This window comes from Canis lupus, chromosome X (assembly GCF_003254725.2).
Source record: "Canis lupus dingo isolate Sandy chromosome X, ASM325472v2, whole genome shotgun sequence".
In the NCBI taxonomy this organism is placed as follows: Eukaryota; Metazoa; Chordata; class Mammalia; order Carnivora; family Canidae; genus Canis; species Canis lupus.
The window spans coordinates 30,685,417-30,699,242 of NC_064281.1; positions in this window are offsets into that span (position 1 = coordinate 30,685,417).

Below are 13,826 nucleotides of genomic sequence, written 5' to 3' on the forward strand. Positions count from 1 at the left end.
TGTTTTCTCAAGCCTCTGCTTTGTTGAGTTGATGCATTTTTGTCCTCTAATTACTACTGAAAATTTTCCATCGTTGGCATTGATCACTCAGCTGAATTAGTACTAAAAAATTGTTTTTTGTTCCCTCAAAATGCATGGCTGCTTAGAAAATATACTGTATGCTTATTCTATAAAATATTATTTATTTCCTGGAGTAAGTGAACTGCAGACAATTGTATATCTTAATTAATGATATTCTAAGAGGCTTTATCCTATGGAAGCAGACTATCAAATGAATTATATTATAAACAAACATCAATTTGAGAAGAAGGTAATGAAGCTAAGAACAGCATGACCTTGCAAACAAATGATTTATTTCTACATTGTTTTCCTATTTAATTTTCTCTTTCCACCATTTCACTTCTTATCTGAGATATTTATATTCTTTGGAACATTTTACACATGATCCATTTAAAAATTGGTTGCCTATTTAAATATATCTGTCTTAATAATCTCTCAGGCATGCAGTTAATATTGTTTTAAAGTTGTGGGGCACTTAAACACCTTACATTTCTTCTTCAAAGCTAAATCTGATACCCTTTGGTTTTCTAGTAGTTATCTGCATGCCTGTTACAAGCCCAATCAGTTGCAAGATTCTCCACTGTGGAGCCAAACCCACGTTTTCTAGCTTTGGTTTTCATTGGTTCTCTCAAGTCTTGATCTCTCTAGATCTTTTGTGTCAGAAGTTGAGTCACAAGATCCTCGGATAATGTGTATGCTCATGATAATTTGAGAAGCCCTGCTCTCAAAGAATGGTCCCACTGCATTTAGATGGATCTGGTGTCAAGGAGCAAGAATTCCTGTCTCCTCAAAGGTCCCTCTAGCCAGAATAAGATTTTTTTTTTAATATTTTATTTATTCATGAGAGACACACAGAGAGAGGCAGAGGGAGACGTAGGATCCCTGCGGTGAGCCTGATGTGGGACTCTATCCCAGGACCCCAGGATCATGACCTGAGTCAAAGGCAGATGCTCAACCACTGAGCCACCAAGGTGCTCCTCAGAATAAGAATTAAATTGACATGAGACAGAATAATAGGAGAAAAACAGATTTAATAGCATAGCTACCAAGAGAGAATCTGTTACAAACTTAAACTTGTCTGTACACTTGATGCACAGTAAGCCAATGTCTGAGACATCACTTTTATTTATTTTTTTAAAAAATATTTATTTATTTATTTTAGAGAGAGAGAAAGAGAGAGAGTGCTTGCACATGCACGCACATGGTGGGAAGAGAGGCAGAGGGAGAAGGAGAGAGAGTCTTTAGCAGAGTCGGTGCTGAGCACACAGAGCCTGATGCAGGACTCAATCTCAGGATCATGATCGGAGCCGAAACCAAGAATCGGTCGCTCAACTGACTGCAGCACCCTGAGACACCACTTATAAAGCAAAGAAAACTTCATTATCAGAAATGCAGCCTAACAAAAAGGCAGAGGATCATTCTCAAAACTCTCTTGCTCTGTTGAGCCTAGAGACAGCTTATTTCAAGAAATACTTAGTAAAGTATTTCTTGAAAACTTGAAGCAGGGGTGGGGGCCAGGGGGTGGAGGGCTTGGGACTCTCTGGAGGTTAGCATTCTTTCAGATGTTGAAGCACTGTTTGGGACCTGGTATGATCAGATACCTTGAGACAAAAGTTACCATCCAGTCTGCATTAGGTTTTTATAATCAATGAGTAAACAGAGCATAGAGGTAAAAAGGCAAAGTTAATGACTGATCATGCACGAGGTTAGGAGGTGCATAAAACATAATTAAGTAAGGAACAAACTTTAAAACAGGTCCAGGGGATGCTTGGGTGGCTTAGTCAGTTGAGCATCTGCCTTGGGCTCTCAGGTCATGATCTCTGGGTCCTGGGATCAAGCCTTTCGGGCTCCCTGTTCCTCCCCTCCCCTGCTCCTGCTCTCTCTCTCTCTCTCTCTTAAATAAATAAATAAAATCTTAAAAAAAAAAAAAAACATAGATCCAGGAACCAAGCATCTGACCTCAAATCCACATAGACATGGAAATTCCAAAGATGGTCAGGCAGAATGAGATATATATGTTATCTTGAACTAAGGAGAAAGATGTAGGGGTCTGGGACATTAGAGGAAAAAAATATACTTCACAGGGTGATAGGAGGAGCAGATGTTTGCTAATTAGATGTTTACCCTATTGCCCAGATAAAATTTAACTCTGCTAATAACACTTATTCTGGGAAAGACTCCCAATTTAGATTCTTCTGTGTAGTTAAGGGAGGGGCAGAAGTTTCTCTTCAGCCCACAGGGTCTGGATTGCCTTAAGTAGCTCAAAATAATCCACATGCTAGAGTGGTACATTCTGGGGAGTCCTTAACCCCTTCACTGGTAACTGCTAGGCAAAGGGTTAGGTTTTTGATATGTGTTGCCTCATGTAGTCTACACCACATCCTTTCCATCCTTCTGCTTCTTAAGATATAGGAATTAAAAATATTTTTTATTACGGAAAATATAAAATATATATGATTACAGAGATAAAACTAAAAATAAATCCCTCTATCTCCTCCCAGGTTCACTAGTACATGGCCAAACATTTCATGATTATTTCAAATCAAATCCCAATCATCACATCATTTTATCCTTAAATAGTTCAGTTTTTCTAAAACAAGCAGACTCTCTCTCTCTCTTTTTTTTTGACACAGCCATTACTAATAATATTTTTAAAATTTTTCCTTAATATCATCAAACATCCAGGCAGTGTTCATATTTCCCTAATTGTCTCCTAACTGTGTTTGTGTGTTTGCTGCCATTTCCAAGTACCTATGTTTCAATTAGCATATAAATAAGGTTCATCCATTATTATTGTATGATATATCTTTTGACTATCTCTCTGTGTAATATTGTGATTTATAAGTGTTAAAAAACAAAATTTAACTGAGTAAATGTAAAGATCTAATTGGCATTATTCAATGATTTATGACTCGGACGGCATCCCAATAGTAAATAGGCACCTAGAGTAGCTGTACAAAATGGAGGGATTTTATAGACAGAAACAAGATGGAACAAGGAGCTTATTAGCAAAAGAAAAGATAGAATTATTTCAGTTAAGTTTACCTTCCCAAAAGGGAAGGCAGGGGGTTTTATCAGGCAGATTACCTCAGTAGTGTTGACCAGGGCTGACTGGTTTAAAATTGCACTGAGAGAGACTAAAACTGCACTTATTTTTTGGTTTGCTGTCCTAGGCGGCAAGCGACTCCATCTTCAGTCTGTTATTTCTTTTTTTCTTAACGTAAGAAATATATATATTTGGTCATTGGGATGATCAAAATGTATTTCTCATATATATTTGGTCTTTGCCCACCATTTCTGAATCACAGCTCCCAATACCTTTGGAACTTTTGGATCTGTAAGAGCAGCAAAAGCATCTTTTGTCAATAATATTTGGTCCTTTGTCTTTAGTTCTGGAAATTACTTCAGAGCCGTAAAGGTGAATAGGTGTCTTCTTATTCATGACAAGCCCTTTTCCACCACAACTGGGTTTATGTTAATGAGGTGGTTTTAGAAAAGTACCTAAGGATGGAGTCTTTTTGCCAAGAGAATCAACCACTTATTAAAGGTTTGAAACTTTTGGTCCCCTCCTCGACCCTTGACCTCAGGGGAAGGGAGAGGGACTGGAAGTTGAAAGATCTTGCCTATGTACTGTAACCTCCATAAAAAAAAAAAAAAAAGAATGGGGTTTGGAGAACTGGATTGGTGGACACATAGAGATTTTGGGAGCGTGTTATGGAAGCTCCCCACCCTTTCCCCCTACCTCGCCCTATACAACTCTTCCATCTGGCTGTTCCTGAGGTCTATCCTTTTATAATAAACAATGATCTAGTAAGCAAACTGTTCCTCTGAGTTCTGTGAGCTGCTCTCATATGGAATATGGAAACAATTTTGTTTTATGACAACACAATTTTTATGAACTTAAGTTTTTGTCACTATGTTATATATTGCAGAATTAATATACATTGTGTGAAGAACAAGTATGATTCCCTTACCTTCCATCTTCCTTCCAATAAATTCTTTAAATCTACTTAACTAATCAGTATTCCAGAAGAAGTTAGAAATATATATATGTTACATTTCATTTATAATGCTATTCTTCAGATAGTCACCTAACTATCCTCACAGTAAACTATTCCAGTAAACAATTGGATTTTGGAAAGCACCCTTTCAACTTTATTATATCAGCATGTATGTAATAGAGCAACATATAACCAACTAAAAATGTTGATTATGGTGCTCTTTTAAAAGTTTAATTTTCAATCTTGAAATTAATATCAAAATTTGATATGCAAAACATTTACTCAGCAGAACATTCTATTTCTCAAATGATTTGGAAACCACTATACTTTCATAATCTATGTATTACAATATGACCTGGAAGTCTCTGTTCTATTTTCTTCATCAATAATCACTAAAGAATCAAGTATTACGTGGTAAAGTTGTGACCAAGTATTCACTATTGCCCACTATATACACTTCCCTTAGCTCAACTAACCTTTAGTCAGGATTTTCTCTGCCCCACAGACTCCTTAATTTTGGCTTGCCCTCAAGTTTGATTAAACATTAAAATGCAGAACATCCTCCCACAACTTAGCATGTCATCCTGACAGTTAGCTGACCACACTGAGAAACAGCTCTGATCTTGTAGTCTGCTCACTCTCTCATTTGCCCAATTTCCCTTCAAGAGTTCCTACTAGCCCTGCTTATCTCTTCATTTAAAAGAAAAGTGTTTTTATTTATTTATTTATTTATTTATTTATTTTTAAAGATTTTATTTATTCATGAGAGACACATAAAGAGAGGCAGAGATTCAACCACTGAGCCACCCAGATGCCCAAGAAAAGTGCTTTTAAATTTGATTTTGAGATATGTTCAAATCCTAAGGTCAGAGCATTCTCCCTATTTCAATACTGGTTTTTGGTTTATTTGTTTTTTAATTTATTTGTGAGAGATCCAGAGACAGAGGAAGACACATAGGCAGAGGGGGAAGCAGGCTCCCTGTGGGGAGCCTGATACGGGATCATGGCTTGAGCTGAAGGCAGATGCTCAACCACTGAGCCATCCAGGTGCCCTTAATACTGTTTTTTTTTTTTTTTCCTTAATACTGTTTTGAATAAAGTTTCTCCTTACCTTCTTTTTTTTTTTTTTTTAAGATTGTATTTATTTATTCATGAGAGACACAGAGAGAGAGGCAGAGACACAAGCAGAGGGAGAAGCAGGCTCCCTGAGGGGAGGCCAATGCAGGACTCAATCCCAGGACTCTGGGATCATGCCCTGAGCGGAAAGCAGACACGCAACCACTGAGCCACCCAGGTGCCCCAAGTCTCTCCTTATCTAAGTCCAGATTTGTTTTTATTGACTTGTTAGTTTCTTTGACATGGTACGTTTCAGTTCATTTGTTTCTATTTCCTTTACCTTCTAATGCATAAGCATAATGGTCACTAATGTTTTGAGCGTGTTAATGTTTCTTTGAGAGAACCATTTGATCAGAAGACATATTTGATATTATCAGTAAAATGCCTTTTCTTTAATTCTTCTTCAATCACTGAATTAGAGCAAACAGATATGTTACCCATTTATTTTACCCTGCTTAATGAAGTTTATAACTGCAGTTTCATGTTGCATATCTCCCAGGGCCATCCTGGATAACAAGGACAAGAACATAAATGATCATCACAGTCATGAATGTTTTTGCTTCCCCTAGTGTTTAGTAAGGAAAACCCAGTTCTGTATTTGGAATGCAAGTTCCTTTAAATACTGAATGTGGAGCTCAAATTGCCACTGACTAATGGAGCCAAGGAGAAGACTTTGGCTTTTGCAGCAAGGCAACAGATGTCTGATATGAAGTATGAGCAAAGGTCGGTGACAGGCCCGCGGAGAGCAGTAGTGTTAGAATAGTCGTTGCCTTTCTGAGGGTGACCAAGGTCCTGGTGGGAATGGAGGACAGATGATGTGCTTAAATTGCTTTCTTTTGAAATGTGTACACAGCTGTCACTACTTACTCAGTATCAATATTTGTCATAGAAAAAGTTGAGGTTTGCACTGAAGGCTTTTTTCCCCCTGGAAAGATAGATCAGGTGTTTTTTGTTTTTTTTGTTTGTTTGTTTGTTTTTTTCTTACTAAATAATATATTTGAAACAAAGTATTCTGCTGTGTAATCTTAGGCATTGCATGTAGCCGTTATTGCACAGTAACCCTCAATTGTGGCTGCAAGTTAGAGTGCCCTGGAGAACTTAAAATAATGTATCCAGGCCCTAGCCCCAAACAATTAAATATGAATCTCTGCAAAGGGGTAGGTGGGGACATGTTTTGAAAGTTGCCCAGGAGGGGCTCCACGGTGGCTCAGGTGGTTAAGCATCTGCCCTTGGCTTAGGTCATGACCTCAGGGTCCTGGGATCCTGCTCAGTGGGGAGCCTGCTTCTCCTTCCCCCTCCCCCAGCTCATGCTCTCTCTCTCTCTCTCAAATAAATAAATGAAATATTTATTTATTTATTTATTTATTATTTTTAAAGAGATTTTATTTATTTATTCATGAGAGGCAAAGAGAGAGAGAGGCAGAGACACAGGCAGAAGGAGAAGCAGGCTTCGCAGGGAGCCTGATGTGGGACTGGATCCTGGGTGTCTAGGATCACACCCTGGGCTGAAGGTGGCGCTAAACCGCTGAGCGACCAGGGCTGCCCATGAAATATTTATTTATTTATTTATTTATTTATTTATTTATTTATTTATTTATTTATTTTAAATTTATTTATGATAGTCACACACAGAGAGAGAGAGAGAGAGGCAGAGACATAGGCAGAAGGAGAAGCAGGCTCCATGCACCGGGAGCCCGACGTGGGATTCGATCCCCGGTCTCCAGGATCGCTCCCTGGGCCAAAGGCAGGCGCCAAACCGCTGCGCCACCCAGGGATCCCGAAATCTTTTTTTAAAAATAAAAGTTGCCCAAGATGTTCTGTGCATCCAGAGAGGATTGTCTCTGGGATCAGGTCACCAGTCTGAAAATCCAGACTCTAATAAGCTGGCTGACTGTAGCTGGTTACCTAAAACACCTGAAGCCTCAATTTGTTTTATAAGATACATAGCATTAATGAAAACTAAGTGAAATAATTATGTAAAATGTTAGCATATGAGCTGGTATATACTAAGTGCTCTCTATATGTATGGCATCATTATTGTTATTACTATTACTATAGACTCTATTATAGCTTGAACTCTATTTTATAATTTAAATAAGGCCAATCTACTTTCCAAAGCTGCCAAAGTGATTCTTCTAAAATGTAAACCTACTCATGTTGCACTTCTACTGGCAAAATAAAAAATAACATTCTCAGGATGGTCTTCATGACTTTCCTGGTCAGTTTTGTCCCCTTCCCTGGTTTGCAACATCTCCACTGAAGCCCATTCACTCATGTCTCTCCTTTAGCACAGGCCTCTTTGCTCTTTTGCAAATATGGCAGACATACACCCCAATGGCCTATGTGCTTTCTTTGTTGCTTTTCTTTAGATATTAGAGGCTGCCTCCCTTAATTACTTCAGGTCTGCTAGACTGGTACCAAGGAGGTTCTGCTTTATCAACTTAATTTTTTTATTATTTTTTATTTTTTTACCTCTCATACTTCTATCAGTCATGCTCCAAATCTTAAGTTTTCTTCAACTTTCTTGGTAGATAGCATTTACCTCCTGAAAGTAATATATTTCTTTGTTTACTCTTTGTCTCCAACAGGGCGATTTGTGAGAAGATATTTGTTTAGTGAACTGTTGTATACCACAACTGCCCAGAAAAGTGTGCTATGTCACTGGCAGTCACTAAATTTGTGTTCTGTAGAGGAATAAAAAACATTTTTTTCATCCTGCTTGTTTAATTTTAACTTTAATTTACATATATTACAACAAAACCCTTGGCATTGTGGAGATAATTTCTTTTGTATTTGTGGGAATGCTAGAATCGATATGGAAGGAAAAGCAAGAGGCTTCTCAACAATTAGTGATGGCTTTTTAAGGATGTCCTGAAGTTTTAAGTTTGTTTTGGCACCAAAACATCAAGATCTGAGGTTTTGATGCCCTCTTGATCCATCCATACTGTACTAAGACGTTGGTGGCTCTTTGCAGCTCATCTCAAAAGGTCTATTTCTACTACAGAACAGTGAATTTGGGAAGGTTTGTGTCAACTTTTGGTACACCTTTAAAATAAAAATGTTCATTGATGGGCCATTTCAAACTTTAAACCTATCTTAAGGTGGTGTTCTCTTTCATTTTAAATTCATTTTCTTCATTCTTATGTATTTCAAGAGATTTTCTTGACATGAAAAATGGTGGTAGAAGGTAGATTCTGTAGAAGAACCAACTTTCTATGATGAAAGCACTTAGTGCAAATTTTTCTTCTTTTCCCTTTGGCTCTTTCCTTGGAATCTGGTACATGTACTGTGTTAATTAGTACATTTATTACATTTACAAAATTATATTTTGTATTTATTTACTTTTACATTTACCTGTATTTCCCACTAGATTGTAAATTCTTAGAAATCTAAAGTTTTTTTTTTTGTCTGTCTCCCAATGTTTTATGCATGATATGTGCTCTGTCATTGTTTAATTGAATTGAACAAACAACTGAACAAAAAATAGCACTTTTAACCTCCCCAACTCACACTTGGAGGGATGAATTTATCTCCAGCGTGCCATTTTTGATAGAACTGCTTTGTACTAGATTATGTCTAGAGAAGCATATGCATGGAGGTATAATATGAGTAATGACTAAAGAAAATGAAAATGTCTAACCTACATAAGAAAGATTTTGGACAGCTGTGGAGAGGTGAGAACTAGTTGTTTTTATATATTCACAAAATTGTCATTAGTAAAAGAAAGGGAACTCACTCTGTACTGCTAATAAGAAAATATCTGATGGGTAGATGTTAAGGAGTATAAGTTTCAAATCAAGGAAGGAATCCTTTAATCAAAGGTGTTCATCAGTACAATGATTTCCTCCAAGGCAATGATTATATACTTCAACATTGAAAACATTAGAGCAGGGGACATTAAGCATCTCTCATGTCGATAAAGGTGATTCCACCGGTTATATGAACAGCTTTGTGTTATCCTTGACTAATTAAGTAAAAATTTGACTAAAGAAAAAATCAAACTCAATCTCTTGGTGGATCTTTCCCCAAATATAAAGTCTAAATACATGATGTTCTCTTTCACATTTTGGAACTCAAAATTAAGATAATTACCTTTTATTTTACTCTATTTATTTGCAGTCTTTTATGCTCTTTAATATCTCAGAATTGAAGAAGATTAGGGCACCTGGCTGGCTCAGTCAGTAGAACATGTGACTCTTGATCTCAGGGCTGTGAGCTTAAGCCCCACCTTGGGTGCAGAGATTACCTAAAAATAAAATCTTAAAAAAAAAAAGTTGAAGAAGCCTACGTTTATTTTATACATAACAGAACTGAGCCTTCTAGGATATTTTGATATCTGCAAGAAAATCTACACTCCTCAGATTCTGGAAATTCAAGATACATTGACTCAATCTCAGGAAGATAAACTTAAAAAAAAAAAGATTATCAGTAATACGTGTACTGCACTATCTAACACTGTCCCAAGTACTGCAAAGTACTAAAAGGAGAGTATCCTTACTAATAAGGTATTTATAATACAATTGAGGAGAGGTTCAGCTACATGTATATCAATTATTGGATGATATTTTACACTGTAAATAAGCAACATATTACATCACATTAATCTAAATTGTGTACTGAATTTGGGTGCTAAACACTGGTACTGAAATTTGCAGACCTGTCTTTTTTTTTTCTTTTTAAAGACTTTTATTTATTTATTCGTGAGAGACACACAGAGAGAGGCAGAGGCAGAGGGAGAAGCAGGCTCCATTCAGGGAGCCTGACTTGGGGCTTGATCCGGAGTCTCCAGGATAATGCTCTGGGCTGAAGGCGGTGCTAAACCACTGAGCCACCAGGGCTGCCCAAGACCTGTCTTTGTTAAAGAGTATATATCATAAAGACAATAAGTGTACTTTGAGAAAGGTGAGCTCTTGCTTTGACAGTGAACTTGGTTATAGAATTTGTGCTAGACTTAAGGCTCAGGGTGGCTGTAAAGGAAAGGAGGAATATTGATGGCAAAAACATATCAGAGGAGAACAATATATAATTTATGAGTAATTTATTTATGATCTAGACCAAGCCTGTATTTTTTGAGTACTTACTCAAGAGACTCCTGGTGCTTTGTTGTTTTATTTTTGTGATCAAGAAGAAATAAGCCAGATTTAATATAAATATTGATACACTAATATTATTACATACAAGTGATAACATATAAACAATGTGACTAATGATTTTGAACTATTCAAAATTACCTTTCTTTATTCTTATAGTTCCTTCCAAATTGCTGCATAATAATAAGAATGTAATGTCTTCTCTAGGGCTATTCCTAGAATGTACACTATAGCCAGTATATATGGATTCTAAGGGTTTTTTTGTGCTAAATTTGCTTTTGTTAAATTTTCATTGATGATTTATGTTAACCATAATATAATTTTTAAGTATGAAAGAGTGAGGGCTACAAATTTTAAGTTACAGGGTACTCTGTTCACATGATTTTCCTAGAGTCGTGGGATCACAGATTCAAATGCTAAGTGGCCAAATAGACAAGAAAGATGTTAGAATTAGATCTAGCATAAGCAAAAGAGGTGATTTATGGGGAAATGGCAAATTAGAAAGTAGATGCTCTGACTGAATACTCAAATTAAACGAAAATTTCAATGTTTGAGCCAGCCAAACAAATATGAGCCAAACTCAGCTTACCAGCTGCCAATTTGGGATTCCTCATCTTCAGGTGGTTTTTGCTTGTTTTGTTTTTATTTTTGTCTTGATCCTTGTTACCTGAAGCTTTTTAAATGTGCTTTTAACATTTTTTTCTTTTTTAAGTTTTTATTAAAATTCTAGTTAGTTAACATACTATGTTATATTGATTTTAGGTATGTAATATAGTGATTCAATGATTACATATATCAGTCAGTGCTCATCACAAGTTCACTCCTTAATTCCCATCACTTGTTTCACCTGTCACTCCACCCACCTCCCCTCTGGAAAGCATCAATTTGTTCTCTATAGTTAACAAGTCTGTTTCTTGGTTTGCTTCTCTCTCTCTCCCTCTCTTTTTTTTTCCTTTTGCTCATTTGTTTTGTTTCTTAAGTTCCACATATGAATGAATCATATGGTGTTTTTTTTCTCTGACAGACTTATTTCACTTAGCATAATACTCTCTAGCTCTATCCATGTCCTTGCAAATGGCAAGATTTCATTCTTTGTTATGACTGAGTAATATTCCATTATCTATCTATCTATCTATCTATCTATCATCTATCTATAATCTATATCTTCTTTATCTATTCAATCAACATGATACATCACATTAACAAAAGACAGGATAAGAACTATATGATTATTTCAATAGATGCAGAAAAAGCATTTGACAAAGCACAACATCCATGCATAATAAAAACCCTCAACAAAGTAGATGTAGAGGGAATATACCTCAACGTAATAAAGGCCATATATGAAAAACCCACAGCTAGTATCATCCTCAATGGGGAAATACTAAGAGCTTGTCCATGGTCAGGAATAAGACAGAGATGTCCACCCTCAGCACTTTTATTCAACATAATACTAGAATTACTAACCACAGTAATCAGACAACAAAAAGAAATAAAAGGCATCCAAATGAGTAAGAAGGAAGAAGTAAAACTTTCACTATTTGCAGATGACATGATACTATATATAGAAATCCCTAAAGACTACCAAAAACCTGCTAGAACTGGTAAACAAATTCAAAAGTCCTAGGACACAAAATCAATGTACAGAAATCTGTTGCATTTTTATATACCAATAATGAAGCAGCAGAAAACGAAATTAAGGAAGCAATCTCATTTACAATTGCACCAAAAACAATAAGATACCTAAGAATAAACTTAATCAAAGAGGTGAAAGACCTGTACTCTGAAAATATCAAACACTAATGAAAGAAATTGAAGATGACACAAACAAAGGGAAAGATATTCCATGCTCATGGATTGGAAGAACAAATATTGTTAAAATTGTCTATACTGCCCAAAGCAATCTATATATTTAATGTAATCCTTATCAAAATACCACCAGCATTTTTCACAGAGCTAGAACAGACAATCCTAACATTTTTATGGAACACCAAAAGACTCAGAATAGCCAAAGCAATCTTAAAAAGGCAAAGCAAAACTGGAGCCATCACAACTGCAGGCTTCATGTTATATTACAAGGCTATAGTAATCAAAAACAGTCTGATACTGACACAAAAATAGATACATAGATCAATGGAATAGAACAGAAAACCCAGAAATGTACTCACAATTATATGCTCAACTAATCTTCAACAAAGCAGGAAAGAATATCCAGTGGGGGGAGGGGGAGGAATACCAGTCTCTACAACTGAACAGCAAATGCAAAAGAAAGAAACTGAACCATTCCCTCACCATATACAAAAATAAACATAAAATGGGTTAAGGACCTGAAGGTGAGACCTGAAACTATAAATGTGTTATTAAAATTTTAAGTGAATTTTTTGGGACTTTATTTCTCTATTTTTTTAAGACTATTTGAGAGCGAACGAGAGAGCACAAACAGGAAGAGCAGCAGAATGAGAAGCAGTCTCCCCGGTGAGTAGAAAGCCTGATGATACAGGGCTCAATCTGAGGACACTGGAACCATGACCTGAGTGAAAGGCGGATGCTTAACCTACGGAGCCACCCAAGCAACTTTGTAATCCCATTTGAAGTAAATGGAGAAAGATTTGTATGTTTTAAACTCAGAGAATTAATTGACAGTCCAAGCCATTCACTTATTCAGCCATTCATTTAACAACATTATTGAAGATCAATTCCCTTGGCCAAAAGATGAAATGGCAATAGTTTTCTTTTTGGAGGTCTCACAGATAAGTATTATGGAATATATGCTGTTAAGAGAGAGAGTCATTTATATAGAATTGTTTATAAATAAAACTAAGAATTAATATAGCTGACTATATAGAACAACTCAAATTTTAATGAACTGTTATTTTGAGAAGTTAAAATATTTCTAAAGGGGCATCTGGGTTGCCAGTTGAGGATCTGACTCTTGATTTTGGCTAGGGTCATGATCTCAGAGTCCTGGGATCAAGCCCCATGTGGGGCTCCCAGCTCAGCGAGGAGTCTGCTTGTCTCCCTCTCCGTCTGGCCCCCACACTGCTCATATGCACGCACACACTATCTCAATCTCTCTTTCTCTCTAAAATAAATAAATAAAACTTTAAAAAGATATTACTAAAGATAGATATAATTGACTTGACATGAAACTTAAAGTATAAACTTGCTAAACACTAATGAAATCTGTGACATATTAAGATAGTTTTGAATTTTAAATTAAGGTGAAATTATTATATTGTTGTCTAAGGAAAAGTAGAATTGATTTATAAATACAAAAAGAAAGAAACTATTTATTATTGTGATAATGAGTTTTAGGTCACTCTGTTCCATAATGGTAGGCAAAATCCCTTCTTCTGTATAGCTATGAGACGACAATGAGACTTGCCCTTAAAAGACTGCCATGTATATCTTCTATTCAGAACACACTAAGAAATCTAGTAAAGCTTATGCTCAACTCTGCCTATAGATGATCTATGTCTCATTTGAAGGAAACTCTTTTGAATACCATGAATTTTTTGCCTGAGAATGGTCCACACCTGACAACTGCCTGCCCCTTCCT